Source organism: Eubalaena glacialis, chromosome 16, assembly GCF_028564815.1.
Source record: "Eubalaena glacialis isolate mEubGla1 chromosome 16, mEubGla1.1.hap2.+ XY, whole genome shotgun sequence".
Taxonomy (NCBI): Eukaryota; Metazoa; Chordata; class Mammalia; order Artiodactyla; family Balaenidae; genus Eubalaena; species Eubalaena glacialis.
The window spans coordinates 61,346,897-61,362,006 of record NC_083731.1 but is presented as its reverse complement, the minus strand read 5'-3'; positions in this window follow the sequence as shown (position 1 = coordinate 61,362,006).

Below are 15,110 nucleotides of genomic sequence, written 5' to 3'. Positions count from 1 at the left end.
AGGAATCAGGCTCCCTGACTTCAGACTGTATTACAAAGCTACAGTAATCAAGACAGTTTGGTACTGGCACAAAAGCAGAAATATAGATCAATGGAACAGGATAGAAAGCCCAGAGATAAGCCCACGCACATATGGTCACCTTATCTTTGATAAAGGAGGCAAGCATATACAGTGGAGAAAAGACAGCCTCTTCAATAAGTGGTGCTGGGAAAATTGGACAGGTACATGTAAAAGTATGAAATTAGAACACTCCCTGACACCATACACAAAAATAAACTCAAAATTGATTAGAGACCTAAGTGTAAGGCCAGACACTATCAAACTCTTAGAGGAAAACATAGGCAGAACACTCTATGACATAAATCATAGCAAGATCCTTTTTGACCCAGCTCCTAGAGAAATGGACATAAAAACACAAATAAACAAATGGGACCTAATGAAACTTAAAAGCTTTTGCACAGCAAAGGAAACCATAAACAAGACCAAAAGACAACCCTCAGAATGGGAGAAAATATTTGCAAATGAAGCAACTGACAAAGGATTAATCTCCAAGATTTACAAGCAGCTCATACAGCTCAATAACAAAAAAACAAACAACCCAATCCAAAAATGGGCAGAAGACCTAAATAGACATTTCTCCAAAGAAGATATACAGATAGCCAACAGACACATGAAAGAATGCTCAACATCATTAATCATTAGAGAAATGCAAATCAAAACTACAATGAGATATCATCTCACACCGGTCAGAAGGGCCATCATCAAAATATCTAGAAACAATAAATGCTGGAGAGGGTGTGGAGAAAAGGGAACACTCTTGCACTGTTGGTGGGAATGTAAATTGATACAGCCACTATGGAGAACAGTATGGAGGTTCCTTAAAAAACTACAAATAGAACTACCATACGACCCAGCAATCCCACTACTGGGCATATACTCTGAGAAAACCATAATTCAAAAAGAGTCATGTACCAAAATGTTCATTGCAGGTCTATTTACAATAGCCAGGACATGGAAGCAACCTAAGTGTCCATCATCGGATGAATGGATAAAGAAGATGTGGCATATATATACAATGGAATATTACTCAGCCATAAAAAGAAATGAAATGGAGGTATTTGTAGTGAGGTGGATGGAGTTAGGGTCTGTCATACAGAGTGAAGTAAGTCAGAAAGAGAAAAACAAATACAGTATGCTAACACATATATATGGAATCTAAGGGGAAATAAAGGTCATGAAGAACCTAGTGGCTAGACGGGAATAAAGACACAGACCTACTAGAGAATGGACTTGAGGATATGGGGAGGGGGAGGGGTGAGATGTGACAGGGTGAGAGAGTGTCATGGACATATATACACTACCAAATGTAAAATAGATAGCTAGTGGGAAGCAGCCACATAGCACAGGGAGATCAGCTCGGTGCTTTGTGACCACTTAGAGGGGTGGGATATGGAGGGTGAGAGGGAGGGAGATGCAAGAGGGAAGAGATATGGGAACATATGTATATGTATAACTGACACTTTGTTATAAAGTAGAAACTAACACACCATTGTAAAGCAATTATACTCCAATAAAGATGTTTAAAAAAAAAAGTACAAATATAAATATTATATTGTTATAATTGTTCTATTTTATTATTAGTTATTTTTGTTGATCTCTTACATGCCTAATTTATAGATCAAACTTTATTGTACGTATGTATGTATAGGAAAAAACACAGTATATATAGGGTTTGACACTCTCCATGGCGCCAGGCATCACTGTAGTTCTCGCAAAATATTCTCCACAGATAAGGGGGGACATTACATATATTTCAAAATACATGTGAAGAAATATTTTGTTGTTGAAAATGTTTCATACTAAAAAGATATTGTGCATATGATTTATAATTAAATAATATATTAATAATATATTTATTATTTAATAAATAAATAATATAATTTAATAAATATAAACTATTTATTATTAAATAAGTAATAATTAAACAGTACAAAGAATTTTGTGAACCATCTTCCCACTCAAAAGTGGTGTTATTTTGACTTAAAAAAATTAGAAAATGCTAAAATTTAGCCAATTATGTGTGAACTCTTCCCACATCAAAATCTGTTTCAATGGTTCTCAAAGGGTGGTTTGTGGAAACTTGGTGATCCATGAGACCTTTCTGTAGGGTTTGTGGTGTGAAATATTTTTATTCTAATAATAAGATGCCTTTTTCAGTGTTTTGCAAACTATGCACAAAAGTGCAGGTGACTTAGTACAAACTGTGGAAACAAACTGTATTTAGTCATATTTATTGTATTCTGTACCACTATGAGTTTTGCGTAAAATGAGTTTTGCAAAACTATGAGTTTTGCGTAAAATGTCTTTGAGGTGAAAGTAAAAATTATTAATTAAATAATAATTACAATTAAAATTATTGACCCTTTCTTATTCATCTTTTTAGTATTCTATGTAGTAAAATGAAAAGTGTACATATCACTTATACTCCTTTATTTAAGTGGAATTACTTTGTTGAGGAAAAATATTTGTGAGCTTAATTAAAAACTGAACTAAGTGACTCTTTTCCAAATGTTGTATATGTGAAAATTTGAACTGTCTTAAACATTTTTTAAGAAAATTAATGCTTCAAATGTGAGCTTTCCAGCATCCCATTACATGAATTTTCTGCTGGGATTGGTGATGATACTAATCTTTGATTTTTAAATATTATATGATAAAATGTGTCAAAAATTGAAAAATTTGTATCACTCTGTAAACCAATATTTTCCAAATGAGCAAAGTATATTTGACAAAACCATAATAGGTAAAAGTTCCATTCAAGGTATAGAATAACCCAATTGATATTAATAATTTTTGCATATAACTTTATAAGGGGTATTGATCATTAGCTTTCTTTTCAGGTAATGAATTTAGCTGTTCTTTATATCCAGGTTTATTGGCATTATAGAATTAATTATGTATATCCTCATATTCAATTTTCTGAAAGATTTTACATAGAATTAGTATTATTTTTTCTTAAATGTTTTCAAAGAATTCATCAGAAAAGCAGCTGAGTTTACTTTTGAAAAAGGTTTTTAACTAGAAATTCAGGCTATTCTGATGATTTTTTTCTTAATTTAGCATTGGTAATTTGTGTGTTTAAAGCAATTTGTCCATTTAATCTGTGGGGTCAAGATTACTTGCATAAATTTATTAATAACATTCCCTGATTATATATTTAATAACTGTAGAATCCAGTGATTTCCCTTAATTCCTGATATTGGTAATTTGTGTCTTTTTTTTTCTAGATCAAACTAGATAGAGTTTTATCAATTTTATTGATCTTAGAAATACAGATTTGATTTGATTTTCTTTATTTCTTTTCAATTTTCTGTTTCAGATTTTTCTATTTTGTATTTATTGTTTTGTTTCTTCTTTTTACTTTGGTTTTAATTTTCTCTTCTTTTTCTAGTTTCTTATGGTAGAAACCTAGGCAATTGATTTGGGAACTTTCTTCTTTTCAATATTGGTATTTAGTGTTATAAATTTCCCTCCATGTAGTTTGCTAGCTCTATTGCCCAAGATTTTAATATGTTTTGTTTTCATTTACACTTTCAGAATATTTCTAATTTCTTTTGACATCTTTTTTGACTCATGGGTTGTTTAAAAGTGTGTTTTTGTATGTGGTGTTTTGGTGTCTGTTTCTACTGACTGATTTTCTCCTCATTAAAGGGCATTTTTTCTGTTTTTTTGCGTACCTTCTGAGCTTTAATAGAATGCCAGCCATTATAATTTATAACTTGTTGGGGGCTGGTTATTTTTATATTCCTTTACATGTTCTTGAGATTGTGTGGGATGCAGTTAAGTAACTTAGAAACCTTAGTCTTATCAAGATTTGTTTTTACTTTTTGTTAGATTAGACCAGAACAGCTTTTCATCTAAGGCCAATTTTCTTTCATTCCTAAGGCAATAGCATACTGAATACTTTAACCAATGCCCCATGTAGTATGATATTTTTCCACTTTGACTGATGGCACACAAACAATTCTGGGCCTTGTGTGAACTCCTGAGATTGTTCTGCCTGCTAATCTCCGGTGAGCTTTTCCCAGCTCAGGAATTATCCTCATGTGAATTATCTGGTCTGTATTCTGTAAAGACTCTAGGGAACCCTCAGCAGATGTCTGGTATTCTTTCCCTGTGTAGCTTTCTCTTCTTTGGTACTCTGCTTTATGAGGGAAGTCTTCTCAGACAGCAAGCTTGTGCAGGCAGTGAGTTGCCTTGTTTGTTTCCATTCACCCAAAGATCACTGTCTTCTGCTGCCTCTTATCAAACGCATGAAAACTTGCTTTATACTAAACACGATTTTAGTGAAACAGAGTGATATATTGTATTTTGCAACTAATCCTGAAAAAAATATAAAAACAAAAGCTGTTTGTCTATTTTCTGAGTATTAGCAAGGAAAAATACCACCCTGCTTGTCCAGTTGGGTGTATTAACAAAGAATATTCACAATTTGTTAAGCAGTCTATTGGAATACTGCTGTCCTTTCTGTAAAAGACCACATTTCCCCCATACTTCAACCAAAACAACAAACCTTAGCAGATTGACTCCAAAGGCAGAAAGAACAATTCAGATATCTTTTATCAAGCTAGATATTTCTTTAAAAAGGGAAGAATGTAAAACAATTCCACTCATCACTATTCTGGGGAGAAAATATATTTTAATCTGCCAGTTTTGTGAATATAATGGGCTTAGTATTGTTTGTAATAAGTTCACAGATAAATAATTTTAAATATAATGTTTTAATCACTAATGTGGTAGATATTATTACCTATAAACTAAATGAACAATATATCTTTAGGTTTCCAAGTATTAAAAGAAGTTAAATATTCCTATAACCAAGATTTTGAGAATTATTGATCTATTTTATTTTCTTAGACATAATTATCATTTTTACTCGTTTGAAGCAAACTCATGACACTAATTTTCTTTTTTTTTTTTTTTTTTTTTGGTTCTCAATGTAAACGTGTTAAACATTAAGTTCAACTAAAAAAAAAAAAATTATATGAAAATTGTGTTAGCCCCAATATTTGAAGATATTTGCTCATTCTTTAAGTAAGTGATTCAACGAGAAGGCTAAAAATTATGTGAAACAGAAACATTTGTGTAATTTCTCCCTTGGGCTACTGAAATGGCTTCTTGTCAGTTAGGTTGTGTGTGTGGGATATGAGGGTGTGGTGAGAGAGTTGTACAGGGAATCCCATTCATTCATACCTATCCTGAAAAACTCAAGATTCTGTTTGTGTTTGAGCTGCCAGTTAGAGACACCTATACATGACACTCACCTATAACACCGTCTTTTTCTGAGCTTTATATAAAAGCATCATAAAGGGGATATCCAATCACGACAAATGCTCAGGGGCCTGCACAAATCCTTATACCTCTTAAAAGACCTGGCAATAGAATGTGGAACCATGACTCTATTCTTATTCCTAAGAGCATTGCAATTTATCACTCCCCTATCTGTACTTCTTCAGGAAAGAAATATACAAATTTCACCTTGGAGGAATTAGCTGAGCTGCTTTCTGTGCATCTGTAATATATGCATGCATTCTGACTCTACAGTTTTATTAGTGTGAATCATGAGCAGTCATTTCTTTATTTCTTAGTCTTCTACATCTTCCACTCAAAAAAGACATTTAAAAGTCACCTTAAAAGGCTGTGGGTCCCTTGAGACTAGTAAATCTCTACTCCTTAACTGATTTGTTACAACATTAAGATCTTTTCCTTACATGCTTAATACTCTTTATAAGAAAATTTTGTCCTTTTTTAAAGGTCTTCCATCAGGATGAGGATTTAGGTTGTATTAATTTAAAATATACCAAAACTTGATGCCATCTAAGATTTTAAAAAATTGATTAGCTTTATATTAAATTTCTATAATGTAATTGTATATGATAAAATCATTTGTATCTCCATATCTTTGGTGAAAATGGTCTTAATTTATTGGCTTTACAAAAAAATCTAGTTATGGTTTAATCATTTATTTCCTTGCTATTACAATCTTAGAAACTCATGCAAAGATACCATTTTCTAAATGTTAAATGAATCAAAAATATTTCTTGCAATGAGAAATGTAAATCAACTTAAGCAGTATTTTTTAATCCCCTAAATATAAATTAATATATCTACTGTAAATAGCATAGAAGAACATGTTAAAAATGTATTACTTAACATATTTTATCTTTAGTTTTATGGGGGTATCATACACAAATTTCTCTTTGTGTGTATATGTGTTGTGTGTGTGTTTAGGTAGATAGGTTGGTAGATATTCAGTCAACTCAACTCACCTAACCATAACTTCATGAGAAAAGGACAGAGATTACATATTATAACACTTGTATCCTTTATATCACTAACCAACATATACTGTAAATAGTAGATGATTTGATTGATTATAAGAATGATAAACTTAATACATTTTTAAAATAAATTTATTTATTTATTTATTTTTGGCTGCGTTGGGTCTTTTTGCTGTGTGCGGGCTTTCTCTAGTTGTGGCAAACGGGGGCTACTCTTCGTTATGGTGCATGGGCTTCTCATTGTGGTGGCTTCTCTTGTTACAGAGCATGGGCTCTAGGCTCACGAGCTTCAGTAGTTGTGGCACGTGGGCTCAGTAGTTGTGACACACAGGCTTAGTTGCTCCGCGGCTTGTGCGATCTTCCAGGACCAGGGATCGAACCCGTGTCCCCTGAATTGACAGGCGGATTCTTAACCACTGTGCCACCAGGGATGTCCCCTATTAATACATTTTAATTTTATTCTAGTTTCCTAACTATAAGATTGAAGATTTCATATATGGATAAGCTAGAACCATTGCTCACTTCCAAAGTTTAGAATTTGTATACATTTAGAATGTTTTGATTACATTTATATTACTTTTACTAGGAAAAAAACAAGAAATAAAAAAAATAAAGATAGTAAAATACTTGTCTGTTATGAAAAATATATATTATTTTCCCATCCAAAAATATATTGAAACATAATAAAATTTTGAATAGAGTCTCTGCAACAGTGGCAGTCTAGAAGCCATAAAACCTCTCCCAAGACAAGTGACTAAAAAAGTACAATAAACATCTGTTTCAATGCACAGATGTGAATAAATAAAGACATTTCCAGGAACAATTAACAAAGAAAGAAGTGAAAATGAGAGCAGGAACATATGTACAATCACATCTAATATGATTTCCATAAAACAAAATAGATGAAGGAGGCAATGTGCAAAAGGTAATGACTACAAATTTCTCAGAATTGATGAAAACAAGAATCCTTAGATACCGAAATAAATGTACCTAAGCAGGATAAATAAAATGTAACTCACAAACACATAATAATACACATGTTAAAAAAAAAGAAACCTAAGAAAGAGTCATAAATTAAACTATACATATATATATTAAGCTGGTCAAATTTTCAACAAAAAATTTAGACTTGCAGATGATTTCATATTAGCAAAAATAGACATCACAAAATAATTGGATATCATTAAATATTGAGAACAAATTATTTGTCCATATAATGAAATATCATTACATTTATAATGAAATCCAGATCAAGTTACTTCCTCCTCATTTTTTATCCAGAGGAAATTATTCTAACATCAATGATCATATCTATAAAGTGTATATCTGTGCTATATTATATATGCATTTACCCATAAAATGTTTGTTTCTTCATGCATATATCCTTTGTCTTTTTTCATTATTTATTCTTAAAATCTAGCCCATCCACATATATGGGATGTAATATTTATATGTTATATGTAATGTTTATATTTATATGTAATATTTATGTTAGTAGAACAACTTGTTCTATATACATTACTATCGATAAAGTTTTATACATTTATGAGTAAAATTCTCACAAGTTTTTAGTAGATTTATTCCCCATACTTAACAGTTTGTTCCCTTCTGAAATGGTTTCCTTAAATTATATTTTCCAAACAGTTGTTGCTAATGTATAAGAATGCTATTGATACACATATCACACACACACACACAAAACGTATATGAAAGCTAGCCTAACTTTCTTATTATAATCAATTCTCTGTAAATATATTCTTTCTTGGTAAATTATATCATGTGAAAACAATAGTTTGTTTCTTCCCTTTTATATCCTGATATAATTTATAATTTTTTTTCTAATTTGCCTCATTAGACTTTTCCCAATTAAATTAAAATGGAAAGCATTCGTCATTTCCCTTATTTTAAATATAATAATTCTATATTTCTTAAATATTATTTTCAGTAAGTTTTTGGTGGATAAACTTTATCAGGTTAAAGCAGACCTCCTCTATTACTGGCCTGCAAAGATATTATATCATGAATAGACAAATTTTATAAAATTCACTTTTAGCATTAATTGAAATTTTAAGCTATTCCTATTTTAATCTGTGAATGTTATAAATTACTTTGATAAATATTTTTATTGATAAACCTTATGCTTCTGGGATAAACATAATTTGTTTATTGTATACCATTGTAGACTTTGTTGCTTAAAATTTTACTTTGATAGTCATCTATGGTTTTTCTTACCTGTGCTATCCTCATTTAATTTATTAAAAAGTAATTCTAGTTTCATAAGGTGATTTAGAAAGTCTTTCTCCTTTCTAAAATAATGGAAATTATCTCTCTCTGGATTTATTTTTAGAATCCTCATTTAAAACAATCTGAGCTCTTTGTGTCTGTGTATGTGTGTGTGTTACTCGCACAATATGTTTTTGTTTTGGAGTGGGAAGACACATTTTTCTCTTTACATACCACAAACTGTACATAATTAATGTACACAACTTGATGAGTTTGGAGTTAAGTATACACCTATGAAGGTATCACCACAAATCTATGCCATAAACCTATCCATCACCTCCAAAAGATTCTTCCCGTCATTTTTAACCTAACACTTCCGATATCACTTTAAGTACACTATATCTTCTTGAAATAATTTTTCTAATATATGTAGTTTTCTATAGAAATTATCCATTGCATTTTCTTTCACATTTATCATGGCATGTAGCTTTCAATAGTTTTCATATATATTTTTAAATTGCTATTTTCTCTGTAATTGCATCCTCTTTCTCAGTCCTGATTTTACTTGGATGGTCTCCCTTTTTTTTTTTTTTTTGGTGAACAATCTTTCCAATTTTATTTTATACATTCTTGCTTTAGGTTAAATAAATTTATTGAATTGCTACTTTAATATTATTTCACTAATTTATGCACTTTTGGGGATACTTTCTTGCAACTACTTCCAGGTACAGGTACTTGGTTAAACTTTTTCAAGGTTCCCCATGTGGATAATTATTTTCTTTTTCTTTTACATTTTTTCTTTCCTAAGATATGCATAGAGATAATATAATTTCCATTTTTATATTTATTGGCATCTCACAAAATGATGAAGTTTCCTCTTTTAGAAATGCATAAAACTTAAAATGTGATTGGAGGTATTGTAATAGTAAAATCAACTGATCTTACTGTGTCCTGTAGGTGCCAAGAAAGTATGAGACTCCCCAGAAGGGAGATAGGAAGGGGATTTTTCACACTTACGTGAAAATATATTTACTTTTCCCTTAACTTTGAATAATATTTTAGCAGTTATTTCCTTCTGCATTTTAAAGATAGAGATATATTGTCTCCTGACATATTTTCTTCTCTCTCGTTTTTTTAAGATTTTTTTCCTTGTGCATTATGTACAGAGAAAGATATAGGTACCAAGTGTGTTTATAGTTTCAGGTTTTCTTTCCCCCCAGTAAGTACCAGAACAAATATTTTGTTCCTTGTTGCTAATGTTTTGTGGATGGAGTTGTGGTTCACTTTTACTCTTTTCAGTGCAGTTATATTTTATATTTAGCATTTTGTTAACTGTTTTGTAGTTGTTTTGTAGTTCTTTTTTGCTCCTTTCTTCTTCTTGTGTTATTTTTTCTTGTGAGTGTATGATTATCTTTAGTGTTATCTTTGGATTCCTTTCTTTTTTTGTATGTATCTATTATAGATTTTTGGTTTGTGGCTACCATGAGGTTCTTACATAACAATATATATGCGCTCATTTTAAATTGCTGATCTCGTAATTTCAAATGCATTTTAACAAGCCTGCATTTTTACTCTCCTCCCTTCATGATTACTGTTTTTGACATCATATTTTACATCTATTTGTTTTGTGTATCCCTTAACTGCTTATTGTCAATACAGATGACTTTGCCACTTGTGTCTTTTAACCTTCCTGCTAGCTTTGTATATGGTTTATTTACTACCTTTACTGTATATTTGCTTTTACTGATGAGCTTTTTCCTTTCATAATTTTTATGTTTCTAGTTCTGGCATTTTCTTTTTCTCTTAGAGAAGTCCATTTAACGTTTCTTGTAAAGCTGATTTGGTGGTGCTGAACTCTTTTAGCTCTTGCTTGTCTGTAAAACTTTTGATCTCTCCATCAACTCTGAATGAGAGCCTTACCACGTAGAATATTCTTGATTGTACAGTTTTCCCTTTAATCACTTTAAATATATAGTGTCACTCCCTTCTGGCCTGCAGAGTTTCTGCTGAAAAGTCAGCTGATAGCCTTATGGCTGTTCCCTTGTATGTAACTTGTTGGTTTTCCTATATTACTTTTAATATTCTCTCTTCATCTTTAATTTTTACCATTTTAATAACAATGTGTGTTTGTGTGGTCCTCTTTGGATTGATCCTGGGTGGGACTCTGTGCTTTCCGGACTGAGATGTCTGTGTTCTTTCCCAGGTTAGAGAAATTTTGGCTATTTTGTCTTCAAATATGTTCACTCCCCCTTTCTCTCCCCCTTCTCCTTCTGGGTCCCCAATAATGTGAATGCTAGTACACTTGATGTTGTCCCTGAGTTCTCTTAAACTCTCCTGATTTCTTTTTATCCTTTTTTTTCTGTTCAGCTTCAGTGATTTCCACTACTTTGCCTTCCATCTTGCTGATCCATTTCTCTTTACCTTTTTCATTTCAGTTATTGTATTCTTCATTTTTGTTTGATTGTTCTTTATATTTTTTAGCTCCTTGATAAATATTTTAACTTCTAGCTCTGCACATCCATTTTTCTTCCAAGTCCTTCAATAATCTTTGGATCATTACCCTGAACTCTTTCTCAAGAGATTGCCTATTTCCACTTCACTTAGCTCTTCTGGGGTTTTATCTCATTTGGAACATGTTCCTCTGTTACCTCATTTTGCCTAACTTGCTGTTATCACTTCTATGTATTTGGTAGTTTGGTTATGTTTCCCAGCCTTGGAGAAGTGGCCTTTTGTGGGAGAGTTCCTATGTGTCCCAACAGCACACCCTTCTCTGGTCACCAGAGCTATATGCTCTAGGGGTGCCCCGTATGTGGGTTGCATGGACTCTTCTGTTATGACAGGTTGACCACTGTGGTGGGTCTGGTAGTTCTTCTTAGCCCCCAGTCCATTTGGTTGCCAGGCCCTGCCTTGTGTGGAGGTCACTGGTTGGTGATGTTGGGTCATGAGGCAGCTGGATATGGAGCCCTGGGGGGTCACAGAGCTAGTGCTGGCTCACTATTGGGTGGAATTATGGTCCAGAAGATCTAGGGCCTGGTGCCCAATCAGTGGTGGGTGAAGACAGGTCCTAGGGCTAGTACTAGCCCACTAACTGATAGACCCCAGTGCTGGGGTCTGGCTTCAAGGCTTAGGGCCCCATACCTGGTGTCTGACCAGTGGTGTGTGAGGTCAATTCCTGAAAAAGTTCACTGAGGGGCCTGGGATGTCCTGAGGCTTATACTGGTCTGCTGGTGTTTAGGGAGGTTCCTGACATGGCAGACTGCAGGGCTGCAGTTGTCCTGGGGCTAGTGTCTACTCTCTGGTGGGTGAGGCTGGCCCCAAGTCTAGAGCAGACTTGATGGTGGGCAAGGACAGGGACCAGGGATTCTTGGGCTGGTGCCTGCCCACTAGTGGGCAGACCTGGTTCTGAGGTCTCTGGTTGCAGGGCTCTGGGGGTCCTGGGTCTAGTGCCTGCACACTGGTGTGTGGGGCTGGGTCCTGGTCCCTCTGTTGGGTAGGACCATGTCCAGTGGTGGCTGTGGGCTCAGAGGGTTTTAAGACAGCCTATCTGTTGGTGGGGGGAGCTATGTCCCTACCCATCTAGTTCCTGGCTCTGAGGCATCCCAGTACTGGTACCTACAGGGTGGTGGGCTGGGGTAGAGCTGGGTCCTGAGGCTAGCAAGCTGATGGAGCATTCCAAAATGGAACATGCCAGCACCAATGTCTGTGTGGTAGAAGAGGTTCTCTAAAATGGCTGCCATCTGTGTCTACCTCCCCAGGGTGAGCTGTAGTTGCCTCCTGCCTCTCCAGGGGATTCTCCAAGATCAGCAGTTAGATTTGACCCAGGATCCTTTCAAATTACTGCTTCTGTCCTTGGTCCTGGAGTGTGTGAGATTCTGTGTGTGCCCTTTAAGGGTGAAGTCTCTGTTTCCCACAACCCTGTGGGTCTCCCAAAAGTAAGTCCTGCTGGCCTTCAAAGCCAAATGTTCTGGGGGCTCATCTTCCCAACACAGGACCTTAGGGTTGGGGAACCTGATGTGGGGCTCAGACCTCTTGCTCCTTGGGTAGAAACTCTGCAATTGTAATTATCCTCCTGTTTGTGGATCACCCATCGGGGGTATGAGTCTTGACTATACTGCAACTCTGCCCCTCCAACCTATCTCACTGTGTTTCTTTGTTTATATCTTCAGTTGTAGAAGATCTTTCCTGATAAGTTCTTTTCCTTTTCATCAATAGTTGTTCCGTAAATAGTTGTAATTTTCATGTGACTGCAAGAGAAGCTGAGCTCAGGGCCTTTCTACTTCGTCATCTTGCGAACGCCTCCTGAACTATCTTCCTCGACAGAAATTTTTCTCCTGCTTAAGAATTGGGATTCAGAAAATTCCTTAAAAGGTTACCATTAGAGGAATGAAGAAAACATGTTATTTCTGTAGACCATTTTGAGAGAAAATAAATTAAATTATTAACTTAATTAATAGAGATTATGCCATAAAATGAAACCTTTTAACTTTTATATAAGCTTCCATTATTTTGATCAGATAATTTGCAGAGAGATGTAAAAATAACACAATTCAAAATGATCAGTCCTTTAATTCATCCCCAAATTTTATATTTGTAGACCTACATATTCTGGTTAACAAAATAAATATATTAAATTTAAAAATATTCTAGTTATATTAAGTGTGTTCTCAGACCACAATGGTAATAAATTAAAAATCAATTATAGAAATGTCTCTGAAAAATCCTGAAATATTTGGAAACAAAATAACACAGTGCATAGTTTGGAAAGATGTCTATCTGGAGGTCAGTAAACTGCCTATGCCTTGAAATTTGAGGCCACTGACTTATCTGGCTGTCATCCTTCATGAGTTCTCCTAGTCTGAGCTTCAGTGTCCAGCATAATGCATTCTTGTACTGTTCCTTGAAGAGAGTAGCAATTGTTGACTATCTTTTTTTCCTCAATTAACTAGACTTAGAGAAAGAAAACTCTTTAATTATATTATATTTTTCCCAAAAGGACACTCTAAAGAGTTTCTTTTTTTTTTTTAATTGAATTTTATTTATTTATTTTTTTATACAGCAGGCTTTATTACTTATCTATTTTATACATATTCGTGTATATATGTCAATCCCAATCTCCCAATTCATCCCACCACCACCACTCCCACCCCAAAGAGTTTCTGTGGTAACTTAGTTAGATCTATTCTGCTTTTCCCTTCTTCATTTAATATTACCGATCTCTACGATTTTGGGCCTGATATCATTATAACATTAATATCAATCAAGTGATATATGCTTCTTTTGGGTGCTTAATTCAAACTCTGAAGTTTTAATCCCCTTTCCTCAACATATAATTGTACACATATTTAAGTGCTGTTATTCTGATGCACATGAAATTGTAAACTATTGATGACTTTTAGAAAACGGCTTTAGAGGCTTCATAACAGTACACTTTACCTATCTGCACCTAACTCCTTTCATATATACTTTTTTGCATCTCTTTGTGGTAATCCATCTACTATTTTAAGTCTTCAATTCTGAATCAGTCTCTGGCATTTCCTGAAGCTGTCCCCAGCAATTCTCTTGGGTATAAGCTCTACTACGCTTAAATGCTCTAACATATGAGACCTCACATTTTCCGAATCAGTCTTACCCAAGACAAGATTGTGACCTCTGATATATGCAGACATATCTTTTTGATGTTGGTTTGCATAATAACTCATAAACTATTCTATTGCCTGCAACATAAAGGAGGAAATTCTGGGACATATACAATCTTAAAAGTTTATAGAATATTGATAATATTTTTTGTCTGAAATTTAAGGGTTGAAAATGCAATCTCAATCCCAAAATGATTTCCAATATTTACCTGTGAATATGCGGTAATGTTACAAAAATGAGTCAAATATCACTTTTACTATTTCTTTAAAAGTAAGCATAGTGAAGATTCACACGTGCCTGTCTCAATTATTTAGATAATCAGTGAAGATTCACACATGACTGCCTTAATTACTTAGATAATAATTGCTTCAAGATACAGACTGCTGCATGTGGACTCATAAGATCTTCAAAGCTATCCCTCAAAAGTAATTCAGAATGGTATTTCTGATTACTCTTATCTTTGATGAGAAAAATGTCTAGACTCTCTTTTTATACTTTGCTCTGAAGCCTGGTGCTTCTTCCACGAACACTGCACATTCTAGAGGAGACAAGGGAGAAGATTTGGAGCAAAGTTTATCTTTTATTCCAGTATAGGGACGAGATGAATATAGAACAGTTTATATGTAATCTTTCCAATGTCCCTTTCTCTATGAATTTTGACATATGACTTTGTAGTTTTTCTTAAAATGAAGGAGATATTTGTCCCACCATTTGAATCTGGGATTAGTCTTTTCATTTGCTTTGACCAGTAAAATAATGAAGAAATGGAAGTGATGATATGCCAGTTTCATCCCTACACCTCAAGAATTATTGCATGCTTTTTCTTCCTCTCTTGCATTTTTGCCATCCTGAAGAATATGTCCAAACCTGCTCACTGATCCAGGAGAAGGATGAAAAATACCTGGAAAA